The 26836-nt window shown below is 40.0% G+C and overlaps 1 long non-coding RNA gene across 3 annotated transcripts in view; it reads right to left on the bottom strand.

Annotated features, from left to right (window-relative positions):
- The window catches only part of LOC136017081 (uncharacterized), a 136208-nt gene that overhangs the window by 95854 nt on the left and 13518 nt on the right, over positions 1–26836 (bottom strand). The window contains exon 4 of one of the 3 annotated variants that reach the window (XR_010613825.1): positions 19894–20007. The exons of the other annotated variants lie outside the window; for them this stretch is intronic. This is a non-coding gene — a long non-coding RNA (uncharacterized LOC136017081). The remainder of the gene's footprint in view (positions 1–19893; positions 20008–26836) is intronic. 3 annotated transcript variants of the gene reach the window in all.

The raw sequence follows: 26836 nt of genomic DNA, 5'->3' as shown, positions 1-26836 counted from the left end.
ATGGAGGTCAAAATTTCCAAATATACAAGAAGTGAAAATCTGTGCAAATGTCATCCATGATACAAACTCTCAGCTTGGCTCTGCACTAGCAATTTACACAAAAGGAAACCCAATCTCTGTGTTTAGTGGTAATAGCTGCACTTGCAAACCTGAGCACAAGTTTTTGTATGAACAAACCAATCATTAAACACAGAGGGTCAAAAGTGATTATAAATTGCCAGAAACTTCTATTGCAAAATTCTTCTGAAAGTTGATGACCCATTGCTAACACTGGGAGAGAAGTAACATCTATTGAAATCAGCAACCCTTCTTGCAACCACTGAACTGGAGAGCTGCCACCCAAATATTCCAGATAGCTGGGACTGTAGAAGTCTCTGAAGACTTGCCTGGATTTGGGGGTTAAACTAAACATTACCCTTGTATTTCAAATTTATTCCTACTCTTTAGACCCCCTATACCTTCCTTAAACAAAATGAAAAATTGTTGACTAAGTAAGAAGACATCTGGCAGACTTTACAGACTGCACTGATGGTGTTCAATGATATCTGCTCTTCAGACAAGCATTACCTAGCTCTGTTCAGAATAAGCCAGCTGTTCAGTCAGCTGAAATGAGCAGCTCAGAGGTGTCTGAAGAAACCAGAAATATGTCAAATACATATTGCCTCAGATGAATCAAAAATGCCCTTTCCTGGCAAAAAGCCAAGCATCCAAAGTAAAAGGATTGCCAACTGCAGACTCTATGTCTCTCTATAAGTATTTTCTTAGGGACATATCTTTGGACCAGGATGATGGGAAGGAGAAGATTTGTCAGCATATACTCCACATACACAAGCAGCTTTCTGAGAAGTGGCCCCAAAATGACTTTGTGGCTTGCATGAGATTCATGTTGAAAAACACTGCTGCCAAATCAAGATTCTTGACTTTGTATACTCTCTACAGGGGCTGTTTCTTGAATTGGAGGGAATCAGTTGTTTACAACCTTTTTGGGTAAATTATAATATTTCTAGAAATATTTTAACCTCCTGCCACAGGAAAACAAAACAAAAAATCCATAATTGTTGATTCAGGCCTTAAAAATACTCTAAATAAACCAACATAGTAATACACTATACAGTATCATACAATAAAATATATACAAGGAAGCATGTGGAGAAAATGGACACTTAAAATAGCTTCTACCTGAGGGACTCGTTTTGTAAGATTCAAAATGGCATAACCTCTCAGAAGAAGTTTAAACTAAGAAGCCCAGGGAAGAAGACTGAAAAAGAGTCACGTTTAACTCTCCAAACCTGATTTTATCACACAGGCAATAGAAAAACAGTTCAAAGCATTCAGTAAAAAGAAGGAGGAAAAAAAAATCATCAGAAGCAGCAAAGAGAAAAGTATAAGCAGAGAACATAGGAGTAGTCATGGATACAGTTCAGTTACTGAAAGGATTATACACAGTCAAGCTGAAGTGGGTGAGGTAACAGAGGCAATTTAGCAGTTTGGAAACCAATGAAAGGTGGCATGGTTACAAACCAAAGGAAGTGGAACCAATAGCGCAAGACAGGAAATCAGATAGTAGAGCCATAACAAAACATGGTGGAGTATCAGTCATGAGTGGAACGTGGATACTGAAATACATGATACTCTTCTAAAAGCTAGAAATAAAATCAAGAGTAGAATATTGACACAGCTTAATAAAGACCACTTTTGTAAGTAAAAATTTGCAATAACATGGAGAAAATTGAAGCTTTTACAGTGAATGAAGGGCTGGAAAATGAACTAGCATCAGAAGTTTGCCATTCCTTCATGTGGGTAGAATCTGAACCTGGATGATGACCTCATTAATATTTCATTGAAGGAAAAAATGGCTATCAGAAATTTTTATCATTATGTGGGCACATAATTTCCCAGACACAGACTGGAACAAACACATCATCAAATATGGTAGGGCATCTTTCTTCATGAATGTGATAGCCAACATATTTCTTCACCAAGTGTAATGTGACTAGTAAGTACCATTATAGAAAAAGTTCTGGTCAGCTGGAAATGACATATCAAGCAAAAGACCTAGGTGTAAAACTTACAAAATTACTGTGAGTCACCAGTACAATGATAAAGTGCAATGTGATACTAACCTGTAGCAAAAGCAAAATATTTCCAGCAGAAATAGGGATGTATTACTATCATTATGCAAGGTAACAATAAACTGCAGACAATGCTCTGTGTTATGTTGTTTGCAAAGATGAACTTAGACCAGAACAGAGAGAAAGAAGGGCTAATCATTCCTTTTAGGGAACTGAGAGTCTACTTTGGGAGAAAGAGAAAACTGGGAGCACAGGTGTTTGCTCTCTATGAATTGTGCTAGCATGAAGTAAGAACTACTTCCCTGATTGGGAGGGGAATAAAGTGGCCTGAATTAATTTAGGAAATTAAAAAGAATTAGTTTCCTTACAATCAGCTGCATAACAGCTTCCCAAGAAAAGTGCAGGAGCAAAGATTAATTCATTGGCTGTTGATGAAGGATAATGAGGTTAGGAATGGGATTACATGATGCAGTTCATTCTCAGTGCAAAAGACTGAAGATAATGATGCAGTAAAACCCTTCCCTTGTTCAATGTCCACATATAATTATTAAACATATCTCAGATGCAGGTTTTTATCCATAGATACCAAACTACTCACACAGGAGAATTAATATATTTAATTTAGCATACAATTAATGCTTAGTTCTCTAAATAAGTACCAAGCTGTACTTTTTTATATCAGTGTAAGATGTTCTTTCATATGGGGGGGGGGGGGGGGGGGGAGGGAGGGAGTGATTTTTGCACTTTGTATCATCAGATTCACAAGACCTATACTACAGAAAATCTGAGAATATGAACCAGACCTGTATACCACCAGACAGTATTGAATAGCAGTGGCTATTCACAATGAAAATTACATTTTTTTCAGTACATTCTTTCTCCCATCTCCCACTTAAAACATGAGCATTGAATAAAACAAAAGGGTCATATTTAGAAAGCAGAAGTGAAAACACGTTTTTGCTTTGACATATACGGTTTAGGCTGTTTAAAAAAGTAATAAAAAACTACAAAATAAATGTTTCTTTCTCCTCTGTCTCAAAGCCAAGTCTGTGTATAGGTAAAATTTTCTTTCAGAATTTATTGCCAAAAAATGTTACAAAGCTTAAAAATACTGAAGATTTCTTTGTGTTATATACGGCGGACCTGCAGAATGAACTACTGCTAACTGTCATTGAGTCAGTAGACTTTCAAAATGAAGTAATCATTTTATGACCACTAATAATTCCTGTAGCTTTGCAAAATAAAATAATGTATCAAAATTGCATTTTTCAGGAAACAAGTTAACTGTGAGCATGAGGTCAGAAAGGAATTTCTTCTCTATTTCAGCTACTCATTTTGGCAGATGGGCTTGGGGATATTTCAGCTTTCCCAGACTGTAGAAGTAGTAGCTGTTGCTGTATCAGGACAACAGATGTGATATGGAGCGAGGCTCCAGTGTAATGTACTCTCTTCCGTATGGAATATGAGTCTTCCTTTATACTCCGTATATGAGGACTAAAATCACAAAGAAAATTATGTAAAACTGACACAACTATAAGCAAATTCAGGCTCCAGCTGATAGAGAAACAGGAAAAATATTGTCTAAAATTCAAGTAGCTATTTTTATAATCTTTCATCAGTAATATACAAAATAATATAAGCTCTTGAAATTTCATGAGTGGTATCAGAATTTCAGTGCTTGCCTCTATGCCCTTATGACCTCAGTTAAACTCAAAATTGTCATAGAATCACAGAACCATAAAACGGTTAGGGTTGGAAGCAACATTAAAGATTGTCTAGTTCAATATCCCCAGCTGTGAGCAAGGACACTTTCTACCAGAACAGGTTGCCCATCTAACCTGGCCTTGAACAATTCCAGGGGTGAGGCAGCCACAGCTTCTCTGGGCAACCTCTTCCAGTGTCTCACCACCCTCATAGTAAAGAACTTCCTCATATCTAAACTAAATCTACCCTCTTTTAAAGTTATTACCCCTTGTCCTATCACAACCGGCTCTTGTAACAGAGTCATGAGTCATCTTGATATAAACTTCCTCTCCAGTCTACACAAAAATAGCTTGACCATTCTTGGTAATGAAGGGAGTAACAAAGCTTGTGTAACTCATTCAGAAAGAGGTAATATGGAACATGCACAATGTGTTTTTCTGCATTTATACTAAGTAGGCACACATGACATACACAGTTGAATCGGAACGAAGGAGGAAGAAAACAGATGAATACGTTGATTACACTTTCCACTTTCAGGTATCTAAAATGGTATCGTCCACTCTGGAGACTTGTAAGAATCTGTAAACCACATCTCTCAAACCACATACAGAGCTACAACTATCATACTTAACTTCAGACTGCACTTCGAAGTACATAAAATCACACAGACAACAACTAGAAGACACACCTTTTCCTGAAAAATCAAGCTTTGGGCATTCAGGCTGCTTCTCAATTTAGTTTAGTAAAAGTGCAAGAAGTTTAGAAGGCAAGTCCCAGGAAATATACTCAATAACATTCTTCCCTGTTTCAGCATAACATTAATACATCAGCCCCCCACTACCAAGGACAGTTTTGGTCTGTCTGCCTGTGTTGTGCTCATCAGGAAACACTCTGTACTTTTTTCATGTGGCAGGACAGCTAAGACAATGTGCAGGAACACATAACATCAGATCCACCAAAATCAAAATACATAGCCTATCTGACTAGACATTAAGAATCTTTTCATGATTACAGCAAGTCTGCTGTGATACAAGTCCTAATATTTTGATACATGTGCTTGTATCATAACAAGTGATTTAAAGCATTTTAAAACTGCAGTCATAGATAGATTGCTTGCAGTACTGTTGTCCATCTGGAAATTTCAGATTTTGTTTATCTATTTTAACGGGAATTTTGACACATCGAATACTTGTGGTTGCAGAAAATGGCAATGCATTCTGACTACACACTGTCTAGGTAAACACTTGTCAAATGAGGAATACTGAAATCAAAACAAGTTTGTGGATGTCACTCCATAAATTACAGTCTTTCTGGCTACTGGACCAAATCTTAGTTACTGCTCCAATACAGAAAGGCAACAGTCAGAAGATTACTAATCCTATGGTAATGTGAGATTACCAATGCCATTTTGAATGGCATTATATGTTTGTAACAATAATTATCTTTCAACCCCATCCAAAAATAGTAGGAGCAACTGTTGAGGCCACTTCACTGACAGTCATCACATTGGGGATGAGAGTAGATGAGGCTCACTATGAAATGATTCAAGCAAAGTGTTTGAAAAGATACGTGTTTTGGTTGGACACTGGAAAATTTAATAGGACTGAACTTGTCCTAGCTGGAGGTGTGTTCTAAGAAAGCCATTAGGCATCTATACACACTGGGTTTGTCTTAGCAGTCAAGATGCAAGTTAAGAGATTATTAAGTTCTCTTCAATATCCACCCAAACTATTGGAAATCCCTTGTGACCATCTGTTCCCACCATCTTAGATTTACATAAGACATATTGGAGAACCAAAGAGGAATTTAAAAGCAAACAAAAGCCAGAACAGTAGAAGGTTTGGATCCCAACCTTCCTGAATTTAGAAAGGCTTCATATGCTTTATTCTTCAGCTTGAGCCCATACGCAGTTTTAAGTGTGTTTGTCAATTTAAGTTAGACCTTTACCAGTAAAAATAAAAATTTACCGCTTGAAGTGTTATCTTAACACTTGGGTAAAACATCTGCACTAAAATTCAGACCCATTCAAATGGGCCTGCATTCCAGGCTACATAGGTTTATGAACCCCAGCTCATTTAAATAAAATCTGCAAAGCAGTTGTCCATAAACACAAGCTCCAAAACCTCTCTCCTCAGCCAACCTTTCTTACTCAATACATGCTTCAAATTCCTCGTCTTCAGTCTTCTCTAATCCCCTTAAGCACTTCACACTTCCAAAAGTCAACTAATGTAAATGGACACCTGAAAGGTAGAGGAGATGGAGGACAAGATAAGATGGTGTTGGTCTGATTCCTTTCCAAGCCCAGAAAAACAAGCCTAAAGGTTCATTTACCCCGTGGAAACTATAGATTTTCATTATTAAAACAAGCCAAACCAGCAGCCTACACCAGTAATAGATAAAGAAGGGGCTTCACATATATTTATCCATACTTATATTTCAGGTGCACAAAATGTATGCATCACAATTCGCAAAAAACTTTACAAAATATAGCATGATAAACAGGCATCAGAAAACAACCAGGACAGTTAAAGGAATCAGCTGTAAATCAACCTAAAAAAACCCCAAACATTAGATTATTTTCTGGAAAACATAGCCTTGAAAATATTTAAATGTTTTGTCTGAGTATTTTTTCAACAAAATGGATTGTTTCTTCATTTCAAAATAAATTTAGTAGCTCATTAAAGAGAGGATAACCCCCCCAAATTACATGGAATTAAGTATTTTGGTGCATAAAATTTAATTTAAGTAAAAATATTTTATTTTAATTACATGTGAATTTATCATTACAGTGGGATAAAAAAGAAATTCATTTTGTCAATCTTAAATATTTTTTATTTTTTAGTTCAGCAAATAAAGTGAAAAAATAATTATTCACAAAGACCTAATGGCAAAGTTTTCAATGGATAGGAGAGGCCGAAACTTTCTAACAAGTACAAATAATTTCTTGTTTATTAAATCTGCATTAAAATTCATTAAGTGACTAAGTTCAAGTAGATACATAGAAGAAAGGACTGAGACTAGCTTCAGACTTTCTATGTTTTAAGAAGTGTGAGTCTCCTTATATGTGACATTCACACACATTGTTCAGCTCCCATATATCATATTGCACATGCATATCAGGTTGTCTATATGTCATATATACCCATCACCTTCCAACCCTACCTAAACCCTATCTGGTCCTATCAGTATCAGGTTACACAGAAACGAAAATGTTAATAAAGTTAGGAATTTGGCACTGTTTTACTATTGAAAGACCTGCCAGAAATTATGGTGTGCATTCTACCCCATACAAACATCTGTTAAAAGTCTAGAAGTACCCACTAGAACATGTACTTTCTCTGCATTTGACTTTATCTTCCAGCCACTATGCATCCTGGCTTAGTGGTAAGTGCTACTATGCAGCTACTATGCATTGAGGCTGAAATACTATGAAACTGTAGATAACAAAACATAAAGAGGACATTTGTTTTCCATTTCAAGATATTCAACAGCTGTATTTATTCAGTTTTTTTGGGTTTTTTTTTAACAGATAGGAAATAAGACATACTGTCTTTTACTTGAACAGGAGTAAGAATGTTTTTACGTTCATTTTCTGAAGGCATTAGTTTCTGTCTTAGCTACTTTGGCACCCAGTTATTGCCATATTTGAAATGCCACCCACAACACAGGAGTCCACTGTTTCTGATAGCTTTTACACAGGCTAGTTATCTTACTGCAGATGAAGAGCTGCCCTTCCAAGAAGCTCTGTTTGTTCCAGCCATGCAGCCATGGAGGCACCCTAACAAATTCTCTGAGGATTTCTCCTACGCAGTTATTATCAGCAAATCACATACCTCCATTTGTGTCTAATGGCCCCTCTGACATGAAGATCAAGGGATGGCATTCCTCATGAACTGCAAGAGTTTACTGGTGCTCAGCCAAGCATAAATTAGACATTTTTCATCTTGTTTTATAGTGCCATCCACCAACACCAAATTTCAGCCTTCTCTTAGTCTGTGGACTTCTGCATTTTTTTATTTGTTCACTGTAGCCTGATGGCAGTCAAAATTTATTAAAACATAACAGAATAATGTCCTTCCTGTCTAATGATTGGTACTGAGAGGAACTTTTAAGTTCTGGAAACTCTTAAGGTCTTCTTCATGAAGCTGATGAGCTTCTCGGCATTCTACAGACATTTTTGTAAAATTACCTAGGCAAGAGTGACCTAGCCAAAACCAAGATTTATTAAAAACAGAGAAAATGGAATTCAAAGAAACAGTTTCCTGAACAGCAGTGAACTTAACACTTCATTGAACCAGGATTTCTATGACGGCACATGGTAGTGATGTGGTCAGATACATAACTTCAGGTAGTTCCCAAAATAAGGATACCTAATACATACGTCACAGTATTCATCTGTTTCATTCTCACCTGAATACACATTCACGTATATACACTTCTAGTAAAATATCACAGTCACCAAACTCTTGCTGTTTATTCCAAATATTTTCTATGACAGATACACCAAGTATCAGATTCCAGAAGACCATATCCCTCATGACAGTCTCATATTGCAACATCCACACAATGCAGATAGTTAAATTACATTTTGTTCTGTGTTTAAACTTAATAAATCACTAACAATTAAAAAAAATAGTGAATTTACATTACTTCAGGCATCACTGGAGCAACTAATGTAAAAGCTGGAAAAAAGTGACAAGTTGTCATCACATGAAAGTTTTTTGTTTCTTTACGGTTTTACCATTTCTTCTAGCAAAAGGCATTACTTCTCTATGCAAAATTTTGCTCTACCTTCATTTACTTAAACACCTCAAAGACATCGAAAGTTCAAAATACCTGCCATATATATGCTCTTTAGCTTTTCCTACCGCTACTCCCATGTATAGGTAAGAGAAAAGTGCAAGGATTAAATTGTCATTAGCCTTGCTAACAACACTAAAGACTGTATGCGATGGAAATGTTCAAACAGATATCCTGACTAACAGCATAGCCAGATTTTCAGGCTGTGTCTTGTAGGGTCACTGCTGCTGAACTAATCCAACTCTCTGTCATCCCCCTGATATTTCCTGAACTGAATGACGCCTGTCCACAGCAGGAAAGTGAAGGTCAACGTCCACTACTGGCAGATGTGTTGGAGAATAGTTGGATTTGGAAGACAGACATGCCATGTTCAGTCTCCAATTGGAAGTTACTTGTTTCTGGCCACAACATTTCATAGACTGTGGGAAAGAGGAAGAAAATCTACATAATAGTATATATTTTCATGGTAAATGAAAAAAATTGTACAGCTTAAAATGCTGTTCTCAAGTATTCCTCAGGTAACCATTGTCTCCACATGTTTCAATACACATATTTATTGAATTCTAGGTCACTGGCTGTAAATCCTTTCATCAAAATGGCTCAACCATAACTATTTTCACTGGAGTTAGGCACAGGCTGCATAGTTTCCAATCCAGTCTTATTCTTTGTCATCTTTTTTATTCTTAGCTCTGAAATTAAGGCCTTATGTTTTATAAGTGAAGAAGATACAAGATACACTACTTCCACAATCCAGTAAAATTTATTTTTTTTTTTAGGAATAGTCACACTGGGCCGAGTCTTTGTTTACAGAATGGTTAAGGTTTCTACTTATTAAAAGAGATCAAATATATACTGAAACTCCACTTTATCCATTGCAGAAATCAGCTTCAGAGTTTTGCTATGAAGCTGCAAAACACAGCACCGAGTAGAACCACAGATTCCAAAACTCTGTCAGAGAACCCCTTGGGCACTTCAAGAGAGATTAAATCTACAGATTATTCAGGACAAAATAACTTGGCTTGCTTTTTGGCACCAGAAAAAAAAAAAAACAAAAAAAAAAAACCCACCATTTATAAGACCTCAGTTTCAGTTTGCTCCTGATTTCCCAAACATCTCAAATTCTCACTGCTGGAATTCCTCACGGCTGAATTCCTTCCAGTTTTTTTTGAAGAGCCTTCTTTACAGAAATATCACAAAATTATCTGATGGCAAAAATGGGTATTTTCTAAACCCACATCTTAACTACCTAATCTCTGCATTTAAGACTTCATCTTCATTTCAGTCATAACTACAGGCTCCAACCCTGATTTAGGGAAGTCAGGGGATTCAATCCCTTGGTTTTAAATAAGGAATAGGCAGAATAGCAGCAATATTGTACTCTAACCTTCTGCAAAGCAGTTTCAGGCTCTGTAGAAGTATCTCCACAAACTACTGAGAGAAGAGCAGGAAAAAAAGCACCTGAGTAACCCTTCTGTCTGTCCAAGAAGGGCAACACAGACTAGCAGAAAAAGTCCAGGCACAACTGAAGGACATGAGAAGGCAAAAATCTAGGTAGAAGGTACACAACTGTACTCTCTACTCACAACATCTTTCACACAGGAGTAAGATTCATGATCAGGGTTGTCATTTTACGCTAACCTACTGAAACATCCCATAAAATACACTATACAGCAGGGGTAGCCCAAACCATGTTTTCAAACAAAACTGCTCCATACAACTGAACATCCATAATTCACTGTGGCACCAGGACTGCATAATCTCAAGCACATAACATCACTGCACTTACATTTCAAAGCAATATAAATTCACACTTAAATTTCAAAGCAATATAAATTCATACTTAACCAAAACATACAGTTTCTGTTACCTGTTCATGCAACTCCCGCATGCCCACATTAACTTTTGTTTTCCCTCATTGTTGATTTTCAGTTGCCAAAGTTTCCTTATTCAACAACTTCTGTACCAATATGAACACTAGCAACCACAAGCAAGGTGTATGAAAAGGGCAGCTGACTCCTTTTGGCAATAGTACAGACTGTTTAGGCAATCACAGCCTCTATTCCTTAGTAAGTGGTATCAATGGCAATAAGCCATAATGGCATTTGCAAAGATGCAGTAGCAGAAATATCCATCTGCACTTGCATTTAAGTGAAAGTGGGAGCCTAATATACTGACACTGACTGGTGCTGCAGCAGGCAAAAACTCAAAGACAGAAAATTTTAGTTTTTACTTTAAAATTTCATGATCCAACAGCTGTTGAATACTTCCAGGTACTTTCATACTCTTTTGCTTGTCAGAAATGTGAAGGAAAAAAAAAAGTGCTAGAAAGAAAATGAGGATTTTTCTTTATGGAAAGTATTGCCTTTCCTTCAGAAAAGCCAACTATTCAACCTTTTTGAAATTTGGTAAGAGAAAACCAAGTATTTTTGGCCAAAGCCACACAAAAATACTTCAGGGGTTTTCCACAAAAAGCCCTGTAAGTTTCTAAGAAATGTAGATACGATCTGGAAGTACATTCAGAAAAAATTTTTTTCCTGTTCAAATGAAGATTCAGGCTGAAAGGTCATTTCGGGTAATCTCCTCCTCCTTATTTCATCAATTATGCTATTGAATCCAATTTCAGCAGAAGGAAGTCTCTCATCAACTACAGTATTTTAAAAAATAAAAAACCTCTCAGCCTGGCACATGACAACAATAGCCATTTTTATTTGTATCTGTTGTAGTAGGAACATCTGAAAAACTAATGAACCCAGCACCACCAGCAAGTGATACTACATGTAAGATCAACTGCTGATTACAAATTCTGGCAACACCAAAATCAATCTCAGATGAAGCTAAAACCAGGTAGAGGTACTGAATGATGCTGTAGATGTATATTTGACATCAACTGTAGACGATGACAAATTTCAACTAAGAATCCAAATATCTTACACAGACCAAGAGGATTTATGAGGCTGAAAACATTTGACCTCAATTTGAAGAAATTTAGAAAATTTTACTATTGACTTGTTCAGTAGTATTTGAGAAAAAAAAAACCCAAACAATTAAACATAATCACCTACTATCTATGCAAGAGAACATATCTAAACAGCTGAATATATAAATAAGGGATATTCTATAATCCAAGACAAATAGTAGCCTATTTCACCAAAAGAGGATCTTTTTTACTTGTTTTTCATATTTTTAATGGGTTTCAAATTCAGTATAAGACCTACATGCAGAGAAATATGGAGAAAGACGGAGGGGGAAAGAGAGAGAGAAAAAACAGACTTCACATACACTCTTAAATAAATGTACATGCAGATTACAAAAAGCAAACTAAGATTTCAGAAACAGAGCACAGAGACTCTATTATTGCACTTCCCAATACTACAGATATAGGCAAAATCAGAGCTTGTGAATTACTTCACTTACATCTAAGATTCCTGATATTTTTCCAACTAACATTTCAGACTAATTTTGAAAAACACACCCAAGACAGACTTTCTTCAAGTGTTTGCCTGAATGGCACTCTTGCCTCTGCATGAGAATGCTGCACTGTTTTCAGATCCATTCCAATACTTCCTCAGTGTTTTACTTTGAACTGAAAAAAATTAAAATTCTGAAGGCGCACCCTTTATAAAAAACGGAGCCACATCAGGTCACAATGATTTGCTTAAATGGATACATAAAACAGTGCAGTTGGCACAGATCTATCGTAAACAGCTTGGTAGTGATTTTGAATGAAAATGTGCATGCCTGGAAGCCTGCTGAAAGACAAACATGGAGACGCAGATTTCCAGTTCTCAACTGTTTTTCATGCTGGCAAAACACCTGCATGTTGTTACACGCAAATGCCAACCTTTTTGTTTGGAGGCAAGAGTTTACTCCCTCCCTCATTTATACCCACATTCATGGCGCTCTCATGCAGGCTTTCTTCTCCTATTTTTCTCAGTTTAGTGGTGTGGCAGCCTCTGGTGTACCGTCCCAACAGTAAATCCTATTTTCGAATTGCCTTACTTCTCAAGAACCACACTGTAAGATTCCTGTATCTTCATCAGAAACCATTTTTAAGTATTAGCTGGCAAACCTGGGCTTCAGAAATTTCTGCTGGTACCAGGATTATACCCAAACTCCTCTGAGCAATGCTGAGAGACTTCCAGCTCCCACCTTGTCATACCTGAGCCCTGAAGAGGACAGAACTGAAAGAATCAATGTGGCTCTGTGGAAGAAATTAATGCAGAAAGCAAGAAGCAAGAGGCACTGCTTTTTACAAGTTTTACCCTAGGATAAACTCAGTGACTTGAATGGAGTCACCCTGAAGTAGAATTAAAACACACAGTGATAAATCAGGCCCATTGATTCACTGACAGTGCCCCTGTAGGACCTTTTTGAGCAGCCAGCCTACTGAACATTGCTGCAAGCATTATCTTCCCAAGCACTGTGCCATGCCATTTCCACAGACAAATTGTTTCCTGACACAGCAGAGACTGATCTCCATGCTTCCTGCTTAGTTAATGCATTATAACCACATTGTTTTGCACTGGTTGCCCTCTAATTTGTGTGCAAAAGGATTTTTGATTCAAACACACAGCCCTCAGCTGTGGCAAATCCATGTGGAGTTTTGACTCCTGAAGCATCCAAAGATCACAGGAGTTACAGACACAAAATGTATTTCCCAAACTACTTTTATGATTAGATTATTTGAGAATCCAGGAGAGAAAAGATGGATCAGACTACTGGATCCAAGAATGCTTTCTAAGGAGGCAATGACAGCCAAACTCCTGGCCTTGAAGTCCAAGGTAGCAAAGAATACCCTGAGGAAATATTTATACATCTGTTCACCTTTTTTTAACTCCTCAAAAATGTTCTGCCTTTTGTTTTCAGTCAGCTATTAAACCCAAGAGGCAGTGTTAGACAGTGAAAAATTATGTCTGCTCATAATTGCTTGGTAATTAGCAGTTCTCAGCCAAATAATAAACCTTTCTTCCAAGTATATCTAGTCATTGTTTTAATGACACCTTTCCAACTCAAGGCTTCTAATTTCTGGCCAATGTCAAAAATGCCACAGGGATGGGACAATATGAAATGAAAATCAGGCTCTACTTTGGAAATCAGATAGGAGGGAAAATGCCTTAAAAAAAGAAAGTGCAAGAATCAGGGCTGTTCCAGCTTTATTTCAACTATTCCAAGAGACCTTTGCTGATGGAAAATTTTGGTGTTCTCCTGGAGTTCCAAAATGCCAGCAGATTGTGTGGTGAACCAAGGCAAGCTATGAGAAACATCAAGATTTATATTCAACAGACTTACTTCATGCTTGCCTAGAAAAATCCTGTCAATATTTAGAGGAGAGAAGGAAGGCAACCTGAGAGGGAAGATGAAATACAAACCACCACCTGAATGAATCTGGGGGCATTCATCTCATCTCAGTCTCCCATCTAGCCAATAGATACAGGCAGTGTTATGGACAGAGTCTATCTGACATTTTATACACCTGCTTTAAGATAAGTAAAGCTGGTACTTACAGCCCATTGACTATACTGACTGCATATCTAGAGATCATAAAAGGACATTCGTGAACTACCGCAACAGCAGACTTATGTATTTCAGATGTATATACATCTACTTGAAGTCCACCCTCTTCCTATAATACAGAGGCCTACTGCTCTTGTACATGCAGATGTAGATGAAGTCTCCTTCACAAAAGAATGTCTTCCAGAAAAGGAAACCAACATGGCTGGCTGTCAACAGTCTTTGGGTAACAGTCAAGGATGTCAGAGACAGAGAACTATTGGTCAAAAACCTGCAAGATGCTCTACCCCAAGAAGCAAAAAGATACACGGAGCTTTCCTACAAAAGGAGTAGTTCCAATATATCTATACAACTGTTATCTTCCAGACATCTGTCCCACCTTTTCTAAAAGGAGTATATCAAGGATCACCTGCTACAAGCTCAGGAGTGTTGCATCCCAACTAGAAGGAAGTGCGGCAGAAGGGCCGGGAGACCTCCTTGGATGGATAAGGAGCTGCTGAGGAAAATTCAAATGAAAAAACAGGCTTATAAAAAGTGGAAGCAAGGACAGGCGGCCTGGGGAGAGTACAGGGATGTTGTCCGGGAAGCTAGGGACCAGGTTAGGAAGGCTAAGGGCCAGTTAGAATTAAACTTGGCTAGGGATGTTAAGGATAACAGGAAGGGATTCTACAGGTATGTAGCAAACAAAAAACAGACTAGGGACAAAATAGGCCCCCTGAGGAAGCTCTCAGGAGAACTGGCTACACAGGATTTGGAGAAGGCTGAGGTTCTGAATGACTTCTTTGCCTCGGTCTTCACTGGCAAAGGCTCTGACTGCACCATCCAAGTCTTAGAAGGCAGATGCAGGGACTGTGAGAATGAAGACCTTGGGCCCACTGTAGGAGAGGATCTGGTTCGAGACCATCTTAAAAATCTGAACGTGCACAAGCCCATGGGACCTGATGAAATCCATCCGCGGGTCCTGAAGGAGCTGGCAAATGAAGTTGCTAAACCACTGGCTATCGTATTTGAAAAATCATGGCAGCCACGTGAAGTTCCCGATGACTGGAAAAAGGGAAATACAACCCCCATTTTCAAGAAGGGGAAAATGGAAGACCCGGGGAATTACAGAGCAGTCAGTCTCACCTCTGTGCCTGGCAAAATCTTGGAGCACGTTCTCCTGGAAGGCATGCTAAGGCACATGAAAAATAACAAGGTGCTTGGTGACAGCCAGCATGGCTTCACTAAGGGGAAATCCCGCCTGACCAATCTGGTGGCCTTCTATGATGGGGCTACAGAACTGATGGACAAGGGTAAAGCAGTTGATGTCACCTACCTGGACTTGTGCAAAGCGTCTGACGCTCTTCCACACGACATCCCTGTCTCTAAATTGGAGAGATATCAATATGATGGATGGACCACTCGGTGGATAAAGAACTGGCTGGATGGCCACACACAAACAGTTCTGATCAATGGCTCAGTGTCCGGCTGGAGACCAGTAACAAGTGGTGTCCTTCAGGGATCGGCGTTGGGACCAGTCTTGTTTAACATCTTCATCGCTGACATGGACAGTGGGATTGAGTGTGCCCTCAGCAAGTTTGCCGACGACACCAAGCTGTGTGGTCCGGTTGATATGCTGGAGGGAAGGGATGCCATCCAGAGGGACCTTGACATGCTTGTAAGGTGGGCTGATACCAACCTTATGAAGTTCAACCATGCCAAGTGCAAGGTCCTACACCTGGGTCGGAGCAATCCCAGGCACAGCTACAGGTTGGGCAAAGAAGAGATTCAGAGCAGCCCTGCGGAGAAGGACTTGGGGGTGCTGGTCGATGAGAAAATGAACATAAGCCGGCTTCAGTGTGCACTTGCAGCCCAGAAAGCCAACCGTATCCTGGGCTGCATCAAAAGGAGCGTGACCAGCAGGTCGAAAGAGGTGATCCTGCCCCTCTACTCTGCTCTTGTGAGACCTCACCTGGAGTATTGTGTGCAGTTCTGGTGTCCTCAACATAAAAAGGACATGGAACTGCTGGAACAAGTCCAGAGGAGGGCCATGAGGATGATCATGGGACTGGAGCACCTCCCGTATGAAGACAGGCTGAGGAAGTTGGGGCTGTTCAGCCTGGAGAAGAGAAGGCTGCGTGGAGACCTCATAGCAGCCTTCCAGTACCTGAAGGGGGCCTATAGGGATGCTGGGGAGGGACTCTTCGTCAGGGACTGTAGTGACAGGACAAGGGGTAATGGGTTAAAACTTAAACAGGGGAAGTTTAGATTGGATATAAGGAGGAAATTCTTTCCTGTTAGGGTGGTGAGGCACTTTCCCAGGGAGGCTGTGAATGCTCCATCCCTAGCAGTGTTCAAGGCCAGGTTGGATGAAGCCTTGTGTGGGATGGTTTAGTGTGAGGTGTCCCTGTCCATGGCAGGGGGTTGGAACTAGATGACCTTGAGGTCCTTTCCAACCCTAACTATTCTATGATTCTATGATTCTATGATCTCACTTCCCTCTTTCCTCTTGCAGAGGAAAGGACATTTGATCTAATTGTGAACTGGCTGACAAATTACCTGAGCTCAGTCCAGATGTCCCTCTCTCTTCAGGACTAGAAAAATCCATCAAGAGGATGGGGAATACTGTTAAGAAATAGGGAAAGGTGCCTATTCTTTAAGAATTTCCAGCCTTCAAGAGGCCATTCTTCTAGAGCCCTCTACAAGCTGAACAGTTTCGAAGGTTCCACTCATCTTCTGGTATACACTTCCACTCATTTGTAAAACGAAGCAACTGCCAAAAACCAGGGAAGACAGAAGGCCAGGGGAAAAAGAAAGCACAGATTAACTAGAGATCCTGTGTATTTACTTTAGACTTCAGTGTTAGTGATGGTCTCTGTGTGAATAAAACAAGCTAGCGCGTTGCCAAATTAACCAAGCTTGAAGGGATAACAACAGTTGAAATCACTGCAATTACACAATGCGCACAGAAATGCCAAACTGAAGCTCTCTGAATTGTAAATGAGACCTGAGGGTCAGGTCAGAAAACACATCAGAAACCTCACTCAAATAAGTGAAGTAGCACTGTCAGTAACCCAGTGTCTCTTCCCTGGGGAATTTTTCCCACCCTTTGGGTTCTGAGTCTTTTGACTTCAGCATTAAAATCACTGTCTTCCTGTAAGCTCAGTTATTAAATCTCCTCGCCCCTCTACTGTTTGCTTTCTTGAAGGAAAAACTGCCTCTCCAGTCATGATGTGGAGTTCAGCCTGACCTGCAGTCATTGAGCTGACTTCTTCACACAGAGATAGGTGCTTAAAACACTAAGGGATGTTCTGCTTTAAATAACCACAATCCTTCTGAAATAGCTCAAAAGGGACACCCCTCACATTTTAGCCTGCAGTTTTAGGTCCACAGTTTAAGCTCAGTTGTCCTCTAGCAGCATATACAGTATGGAGAGGGAAAAGTAAAGTAGAATCTCCCTAAATCCAAAAAGCACTGTATTTTCTCAGCCTAAAGGCACAACACACCCCTTTAGACATAATTCCCTGCAGCTGCCAGAGCTCTCAGTACCTTAGAGAGGCTCTCTTGAATGGGCTAGTCCATGATAACCAGCAGGCACTTCACATACTGTTCTGCTTGGCCTCAGCCTGCTGCTACAGTTTGGCCACTGGACCATTCTGACTTTATACACCTTTTGCACATCACCAGCATGCTGGGGAGGAATTGTTCCATCTACTTCCCATTTCCATCTGATATGAACTTGATGCAAGTTAAAAATACCATTCCTAAATTATAACTTGGCAGAGAACTCACCTGGTGACCTTCCAAACAGGCTTCTTTCACTTCACAGTTTCACATTAGGTGATATATTTTGATTCTTTAACACTTTTTGTGTAACTTACCTTCCTCAGTTCAATCAATGCTGGTGATATCCCACAGACTTGCAGGGGGACTGCACCTACTTATACACAACCCTAGAAGCTTTTTTAATGGGATGTCATGGAGTATATTTTGGCAGGCCACTGAAAACAACTTTATTTTACTTGCAAGGTCACATAGCGCAGCAGTGCTGAAATACAGCTATGAATTCCTCTCATCGCATAGAGATCAGCAATACTACCAATAGATAGAAAAACTAACCAAGTCGTCCTAGTCAGTGGATCTTACTTGCATTTAAGACTGACACATACATAGCAATTTCCCTGTGTTCTACAGCAGCTGCAAACTATTAACTATGACAATGAAGTTGATTTTTAAACCAACAAATATGACGGCTATTATGAAAGTTTTACCACTGTCACATGGTGTGCAGTCTTTAAATTCATCCTTTGCTGTGTGGCTGAACTTTTATTGAATTTTTCTTTTTTTTTTTTTTAATTAAAAGAAGGTCATGCAAGGACAGAAAATCTCTTTGTCAATCAGACTGCAGTGCATAAAAGTCTTCCAGAATTCTCATAAAAGCCAAGACCAGCATACCACACTTGAAGCACAGTGTTTCAGGGATGCTACTACTGTATTTGACAGCTAAAATATACTCCCCTCATTCCCCATTGCTTCCTTCTACCTGCAAAATGCCATCATCTTTCCTGGATTCCCAGAAAATCTAGCATGGAATGATCCATTTGTTGATTGAGGGAGTTTTCAACATAAGAAACCTTCAAAATTATAGCCAAGGCCCAAAGCACACACCTTTGTGTAACACACTGATTGATAGAAATAAAACATATGAAGACAAGCTGCCAAGAAAAGAATTATTTTAGCTTCTTCCAACAGCATGGGGATGTGTCTGAGGAGTACATATAGTGGGATATCATACAAAACGTCTCTCATAATGCACAATTAAATTGTGGCCAAATTGTTCTGTAAAAAATCCAGATGTAACCTTTAGATAATGTTCATTTTTCCCCTATAGGCCCAGTGACACAGGACAAAAAAATTCTGAATTCTAGAAGCCCTTATAACTATTCAGCTGAAGATCTGATTCCTCCTGGTTTCTATTTCCATTCATCTTCTTTCTCACCTCATCATATGAGCTACCCTTCTCCTTCAAAAGAACTGTGCAGAAACCCACAAGAGGGCACGATCAGGCAGAGAAGGGGGTGAGCCTCACTATTTTACATAACAAAATCATATGCATCAAAACACACACACAACTTCCCAAATGTCTGAGGTTAGTTATCCTTCATGTCCTGACAAGTTACACCCACCTTTCCCAGAGGAACTAACTCACTCCATAACAAGTACCAGACTTCTGCTAAAACAGCAAATAAAGTAGGACCACCTACCACCCAGTTCTGCAAACACTTACTGGTAGACAATCCTGCATGCCTACCACCATGAAACTTCTGAGTTTCAGCTGGTCTCCCCATGTTACTAGCTGCCATATCTCCAGCAAATGTTCATAGAGTTATGCTCTATTGCTAAGTCAAAATCAGACCAATTCTGCAACCCCTGTTTACAGTCAGCCTCCAGCACTGACTTATGATGGAATAACTCATAAGAAACACAAGTTTGGATTTCAGGATAAGGCCCCCAGTCAACATGTGGGAACATTTATGGCTCTGTGGGACCTACGTTAAAAAATAACTTAAAAACAGACAGCGTTTTCCTATGAGTGGCCTGTTTTCCATGTTCCGGTTTGCTCTTTCAAAAGACTGGTAGGCTGAGATATCGGTCACTATGTGAAAATGACAACATTCAATTAAAACAATAGCAATTTTCAAGTGACACTTTTTTTTTTTTTCAATAGATGTATGACATTCCTAGACATTCTATTAATTAGCAGGCCCCAGGCAACACATTTGGTAAAACAGAACAATCTGGCCTTTGATTTTTATCCAGGCCTTACCCAAGATCACGCAGAGGTAGCCAGGCTGCTGATAGATCCCCCACACAGAGCACACACCCCCAGCAAGCAGCTGTACTAAGAACTGCATGTAAGCCACTTTGAAGAATTCTCAATCTGCAGAGAAAGACAGAATGATTTATTAATTAATAAAAAAACTGCTTATGTTGAACTGGGCAAGCAGAATCTGGTAAGTGGACTTTACTAATCAGTCCCAAATTTCTTTCTGCATCCTTTTTTCCAGTGACCTGTTTCAACTTCACTTTAAAAGCCATCCTGGTTGAAAAACGTATCCTGAATGTTTCCTGTATTTCAGGACCAGGAATTCAAACAAGCCCATTACTTTCAAAGTAAGCAGGCTATTAATATCCTGATGAGCCTCTGAAATTAGCAGCATCTCATGTTCTACACCTACATGATGGTTATCCAGGAAACAGGCATCCTTGTTATATCTTTTCTGGGCAGCTGTAGTCACAATCCATCAGTACAGTGGATGAAAAGCACCGTCTCAACAGAAGATGTTGTAAGATGCCAGCTGAAACACTCAAGCTTTTGATACTCCCACCTGCATTAGTAATCTCTGGTTGCATTGGATGAAGATCTGTGAGTTCCTTCACGTTTAGGAATTTATTAAGGTAACCAAAACTTTGGAATATTTCTTACTTTCTTGTATTATTCATTTCATCTGTAGACGATAATGGTCCTCTTACATTAAGGATAATTAGGGCTTTAGATGGGCTTTCAAAGACATTTCCACATTTTTCAGTGATGTAACTGTAACTAAAACAAAATCCAAAGGGAAAAAGGGAGGAGTGTTCGATCTTGAAAGCAGCCAGCCTGTCTGGAGGAGATATATTTTGAAGGTTTTATTGGTGGCCCTCCGAGAAAGGCAGCTATGACCTAAGCTTGAATGCTAGCAAAGACTATGTGGGTTTGTGTGGGAGGGGGTTAAATCTAATTTGTAAATGGTGAGTTATTAGCCTTGACATTTGAGAATAGACACTGCATTGTGTTGATGAGGAGAGCAACCCTAGTCTTGTTAATGGCAGTGATTCATTCCTTCCCACTCCACTATTGTTCCCATTTACCTGGCAAAGACAATTACTTCTTATGCGTTCCCAGCTGCTGATTTCTGGAGACTGTTCAGATGAGCAGAAGCACAGGAGGAGAAATGCACCAAGCAGGCAGAGTTCTGGGAACAGCACTAGTGAATCTCTGAAAGGGTGTGTTACTACCAAGTTGCCTCTTCACCCTCTTCTACTCCCCTTTGCACCTGAGAAAACCCTGTCTCTCTTCTGCTTTACCCTGAGTTTTCAGTCTCCCTTCCTTTAAATTCAGGATTATTCCCTTAAACTCCTGCTTTCAAAAATGGTTAAAATATCCTGAGATGGGTAAAGGATTTGGAAGCTTTAAATGACCTCAAACCTATGTGTAGCCATATACATTTGGTAACACAGAGCAACCAGCCTTGGATTTTCTACTACAGCCTTACCCAAATGCACAAAAAGCAGCTCTGCCCACAACTGGCCTCCTATGTCACATGAGACCACCCACAAGCCACACAAGGGGTCTAGCCAATTATACTTACCAGAAGTCCACATAGTAATGTGGGGGTTTTTTAATTGTCTTAAAGCCATAAAATATCAGGACAATGACCAGGAGTAAATCAAGACTCAAGCCTCCACACAGAGCTGTCTCTCCAGCAGCTTGTTTTATAACATGTCTGGCTACTGCGCTCAGACTCTGTTTATCACTTGGTGAAGCGCAAACCCAACACTTCTCAGGCTGCCTCCCTTCCTCCCCAGCAGACTGTGACACTGGTAGACAGGCCTGATCCCTTGCAAATGTGAAGTGGCAGAGCTGCACTGACGTCAGTGATGATACTTCCCTTTCTTACAACTACCAATCTGGCCCTCCCACTTTTACAAATGCCCCTGAAGGGACAACATGAAACACAAAGCTTGGAAAAGTACAGAACTAGGACTTGGGAACAGCCCATGGCACAGATTAGGGGACAGTGGCCATAAAGTGTTTGAATCCAGATGTGAAATTCCTCAAGACCAGGCCTATTCAAACACTATCTCATATACAAAGCAAACAAGCTAAGTTAACTATTGGGTCAACCTTGCCCACAAGACACAACTTTTTGTGAGCAGCTCCACCCGAAGATGTTTGGGAGCTATTTATTTTGGGGCATGCAAACAGCTATATATCTGCCAAAAGGTTAAAGCATATTCCACCCTTCATGCAACCAGCCAGGGCCACTGCAGCAAGCAGGGCAGGCAAGCCAACTGGGGTTTGCTCTTTACAAATAGCTCTTGTACCCACTGAGCACAAAAACCACAGCTGCAACTTTGCCAGTGGAGCAGAAGGTGTCACGTCCAGAGACAGCAGAGGGCATTCAACTGACCTCAAACAAGCAAAGCTTAAGTGGAATGTGGTATCCTCAATTCCATCTTGGGTTTCAAGTGACTAAGTGAAGAGATGCATGAAATTCATATTGAGTCCCCAAGCTATTACACGCATACTGCATAGAGCTACATCTCTCTCCAAGCTGCCACAGCCAGCCATAAAGGTAGCTGAGCTTTGGCCATGCAGAATTCCCACAGATTTCAATAGGAATTTCAGTGTTCCAGTCTGAACTCCAAGAATGCAGTGCTGGACCTAGAACTCTGACGGCTGGAGCCGTATTCAATATCAGTGTCTGGCAACACCCATTTCTAAAACAGTGACTCATTCACAGGCACAACTTTAGAGGGACAGACAGGATGACTTTAATCATACATTTCCATTTCGTTAACAAAGCTCAGTAAAACCAGATGAGCATCCTGGATGATAATAGTTGGTATTAATCTAATGACTGCAGTGATCCACTGCCACAAGTAGGAATAGTTTTATATCCTGCAAAATGCATTGTTTTGATTTGCTTCAAGAGCACAGCAACTAATGGACTCCTGAGGCTAAGGACAGAATAATTGTTTAAATGCCTATGAATTTTATTTAGACAGTTTTTTTTTCTGAAAATCAGAGGCATGTAAATTAATTACAGAAAGTAATTTGAAAGAGAACATCTTCAAGAGTACCTAAGAAAACTAGGAGTCTGGGACACCAGATAAATAAGCTGTCATTAGCACTTTGCATTCATTGCAAACAAGGGAGCAAGCGGTTTGTGCAATGGGCTTTATAGGGAATGAATTCAGGCAGTTATTACTGCAAGGTGCTCATATATCATGTTTGTACAGACCTTCTCCCTGACCAGTTGGGTTTCCATCCAAACATATAGTTTTAAGTCTTTCCCTCAAACATTAGCATACACCAAGCCTCAGACCTGACAGAAAGCACTGGAAGCAGGTGGTTTGTTGAAGCTGGAGTTTGGCACTGGATTTTTACTCAAGGTTTTTTAAAAAAAGAATGGACAGCCTTTTAGGCACCATTTTTCCAGATCACCATGTCTGGCTAACCCTTCTAAAATATTCAGGGTGTGCTTCCATGGCAGATTTGCAAACAAATGCAATTCCCTCTGCAAGTGCTCCGAGATGCCCAGATACAAGCTACCTCTAATCCTAAAGTCATGTAACTTCAGCTCTTAATGCTGAGCCCAAGCTAATATATTCTGCTTCCCAGCAGGACTTACTAGTTCAGGCTCAGCCACATGCTAGTGATGGCTACACAGCTTCCCATTCAGAGCCAGCTTTCATCCAGCCAGCTTGGAGCATGGACAGAGTGAGTTCATATCTGCCTGCCAAACCCTGAGTAGACATACCTTCAGTGACTCAAGTAGTCAGGAGTAGAAATGCTGGACAAATCTTGTTTAATATTCTCACAGTCCAGTGAAGGCTGGCCTTGCTCACTAGTTTAAAGAGCCTGTCAGAGCACAGCAGTTTCCTTTGCTTTACGGATTGATATGATTATTCCTTACTTTGTACATCAAAACTCTTCCGCATTGACACTTTCCCAACTTCACACTGAGTCCTGCTCCACTCTTCTGCTCTTCCTCTCCTGCTTGTCTGCTCAGAGGGATGTGTTCCTGCAGAATCCACCTCCTCATGAAAATATGAAACCAACATGCGCTTTACCAAACTCCTTTCACTATTTTAATTTTCCAGATTCTGTAAGATGACTGGTGCCCAGGGAAAACCAGCACCTCACACAGTATTACTGAGTGCATGAGAGATTAAAATGCAGCATTGCAGTCTGAAAATCCTATAGTTAAGATCACGGCAATCTTTCAACACATGAGATTCCCTACAGCTGCATCAGCCTTAGACATGAAATAAACATCAGATGCTCTGATAAAATTAAACTTTCTACAATGCACACAAATCCTATTGCTCTATCTTTCCAGGGTTAAAAGCTCTAATCTGAACTAAGAACTGGTCTGCTTCTGAATCTTGTGCACTTTCACCTCCAGACCCAGCCTTTCTATGCATGTCTCCACCGTGTTTCTTAGTTACTTTTCTAGAACTCAGGCTACTTGCCACCCATCATAGCAAAACACCTAACAGGAAGTTCCCCTGCCATCTCCACCCAGAGAATAGGTAGATTAATGCATTAAATTAGGTGGAAACTACCTGCTTGAACATCCGTAGCCTTCTCATTTCAGCATACATAGGGGGTTAAGTGTAAGACAGAGAAAATTCATACAAGGCAAGAGTTCCCCACCCTTCCAAACAGGTTTTCTGCTTTCTTCTCTGTTTTCTCCTTCACTGTCCATACACATCCAGGAAAAAGTTCCCTCTCTTATACAACACTTCTAATTGGGCAACACGAACCTGTCAACATGTTCTTCTCCTTTGCACAGAAACTCTTCCATCATGACTGCAGCCTCCATACATATTCCACTTTTGTATAACCTTGTCAACTAAGTCTCTAATACTCACTTAAATTTGAGGGTTTCATTTCCAAGCTGCTTTAGGCAAAGCCTGTAGCAGCCCATCCAATTCTGTGAAATCTTTCTTTGGGACCAGCAATGGTGTTAAGACATTGTGTTCTCCATGACTGCCTTGGTGTGTTTTCTTCTGCACCTCTTGATTTCAGTCAGTTTCTGATAATACTTTCCTATGAACCCAAGCAGCAAGGTGTATCAGGTCATGCTGCAGCAGCATGAAAATAGCACTCATTCAGTCTTGCACTCTGACAATATACTAAGAGGTGGGAAAATCTAGGTGTGCAAACTCTTCAAGTACATTTTATATCTACTTATTCTTCATATTCTCTGAGGAAGCCATCTAGGATCCCTCATAAAATACATGCAAGAAATGTAAACACAAAACACCCCATACTTAATATCCTACCAACATGTACTTACTGGTTGGGGAAACAGCAGTACTGCCTTCTTCCTTTACTATTCTATCTAGCTCTTTCCTTGCTCCTGCTTCAGTCAGTGCTGAAAATTTGTGATGATCAAAGCATGAAATCTGTAATATTTTATTTGTGGTCCAGGTGCAATACACGTTTATTTCCTGTGTGTAAGCATGTCTTTCCCTATTTCAGAGTCTGAAAAACCATCAAGCCTGTGACTATTTTGCGAAAGGAGCTTTCCCTTTACTCAGCTGCTGGCTTAATAATTAGCATCTGTGATCACAGTTTGTTGCATGGAGCATATTGTTTATGTGCAGCACTATAAGGTGGGTAACACAGAATGCCTCTCACTTCTTTTCATAAGCTCAAACTAATTACATTTTGTATGCCAGGGATAAGAGGACAGCTGGAAACAATCAAGGGGAAATGGAAGCACTGCATGAGCTGTTTCTTCAGTCAGCTGTTTCACTGCCCAAGGCACACATACACACATACTCGCCCCTTCCTCTTTCAGGTCCCATACTACTCAAGCACTACCACTGTCACTCAGGAGTCAATACAATCATCCCAGCTTTACAACGGTGTAACAGAGAACAGGCTTGGCCCAAATATCCTTCTGGCACTTGAAACATTCCTGTTTTATCAAAACTTGATACTTAAAACCTTCTGGGGACATACAGTCAGGATGAAATAGCAATTAGAAATGGCCTTAGACTATGCTCAGAAATCTCTTTGAACTTACTAATAAAATTCCACACACCTAAGCCACAAATCTCAGCCTACATACTCTAACAATAGACATATCTCCTGAAGTCCAAATACAGGGTTTGTCCTAACCATGAGGAATAAAAGCAGAGAATCTGAGGTTCACTGCAAATGCCATCTTACTGGTCTTCATTTTCTGTGACAGTACTCAGGCCTGGGAACAGTTATCCAGCATGTTTCTGCTGACCTCAGTTTCTGGGATAGTTCTCCCTCTCTTAACCCTGAACCTTTCACACAGACATGAAGATAAACACCCAAAGTTCTACATGCTAAGACTTAAGCAAACACATTTTGTGCCAGAGGGCATAGGCCAATAACCTGCAAAGATCCACACCCACACAGAATTGCACAATGGACCACACGTATTTCAGAGTATGGCATTTGCCTATCACTAAGAATTATCAAGCAGCAGTCATTTCCAGAAACAGTTTGCTGGTCTCAACAGATCAGTTACACTGCATTTATTTTTTGCTCTAAGCAATACCTTCTATGCCAGTCATTCATACCAATTTGGGAGCTCACCCAGATCCTTCCCTCACCCTTTTCCAGGTCCTCAAGCTCAATAGCATTTAATTCACCAAGTGGAATTCCTCTGGCTCTTCTCTGCAATCCTAATTTCAACTTTATCCTGATGAGCTGCCAGAGGCATAGACAGCCTACTCCACAGGGATCCCAAATTCCACAGTCCACTGCAGCCCAACACTACATGACAGCAAATCTTTCAAAAGAAAGAAAAGACTCCATAAAACATCATCAGAGCTCTAATACTCCAAAATCTGAATTCATACAGCAGTTGTAACATGTTCAAGCCTGGACATTCGGCTAATGCACAGATCTCTTCTAAGTCAGTGCTCCACAAAGTCTGAGCACTAGGTACCTT

This window comes from Lathamus discolor, chromosome 6 (assembly GCF_037157495.1).
Source record: "Lathamus discolor isolate bLatDis1 chromosome 6, bLatDis1.hap1, whole genome shotgun sequence".
In the NCBI taxonomy this organism is placed as follows: Eukaryota; Metazoa; Chordata; class Aves; order Psittaciformes; family Psittacidae; genus Lathamus; species Lathamus discolor.
The sequence above is the reverse complement of the archived record's forward strand: the minus strand, read 5'-3'. Positions and strand labels throughout refer to the sequence as shown.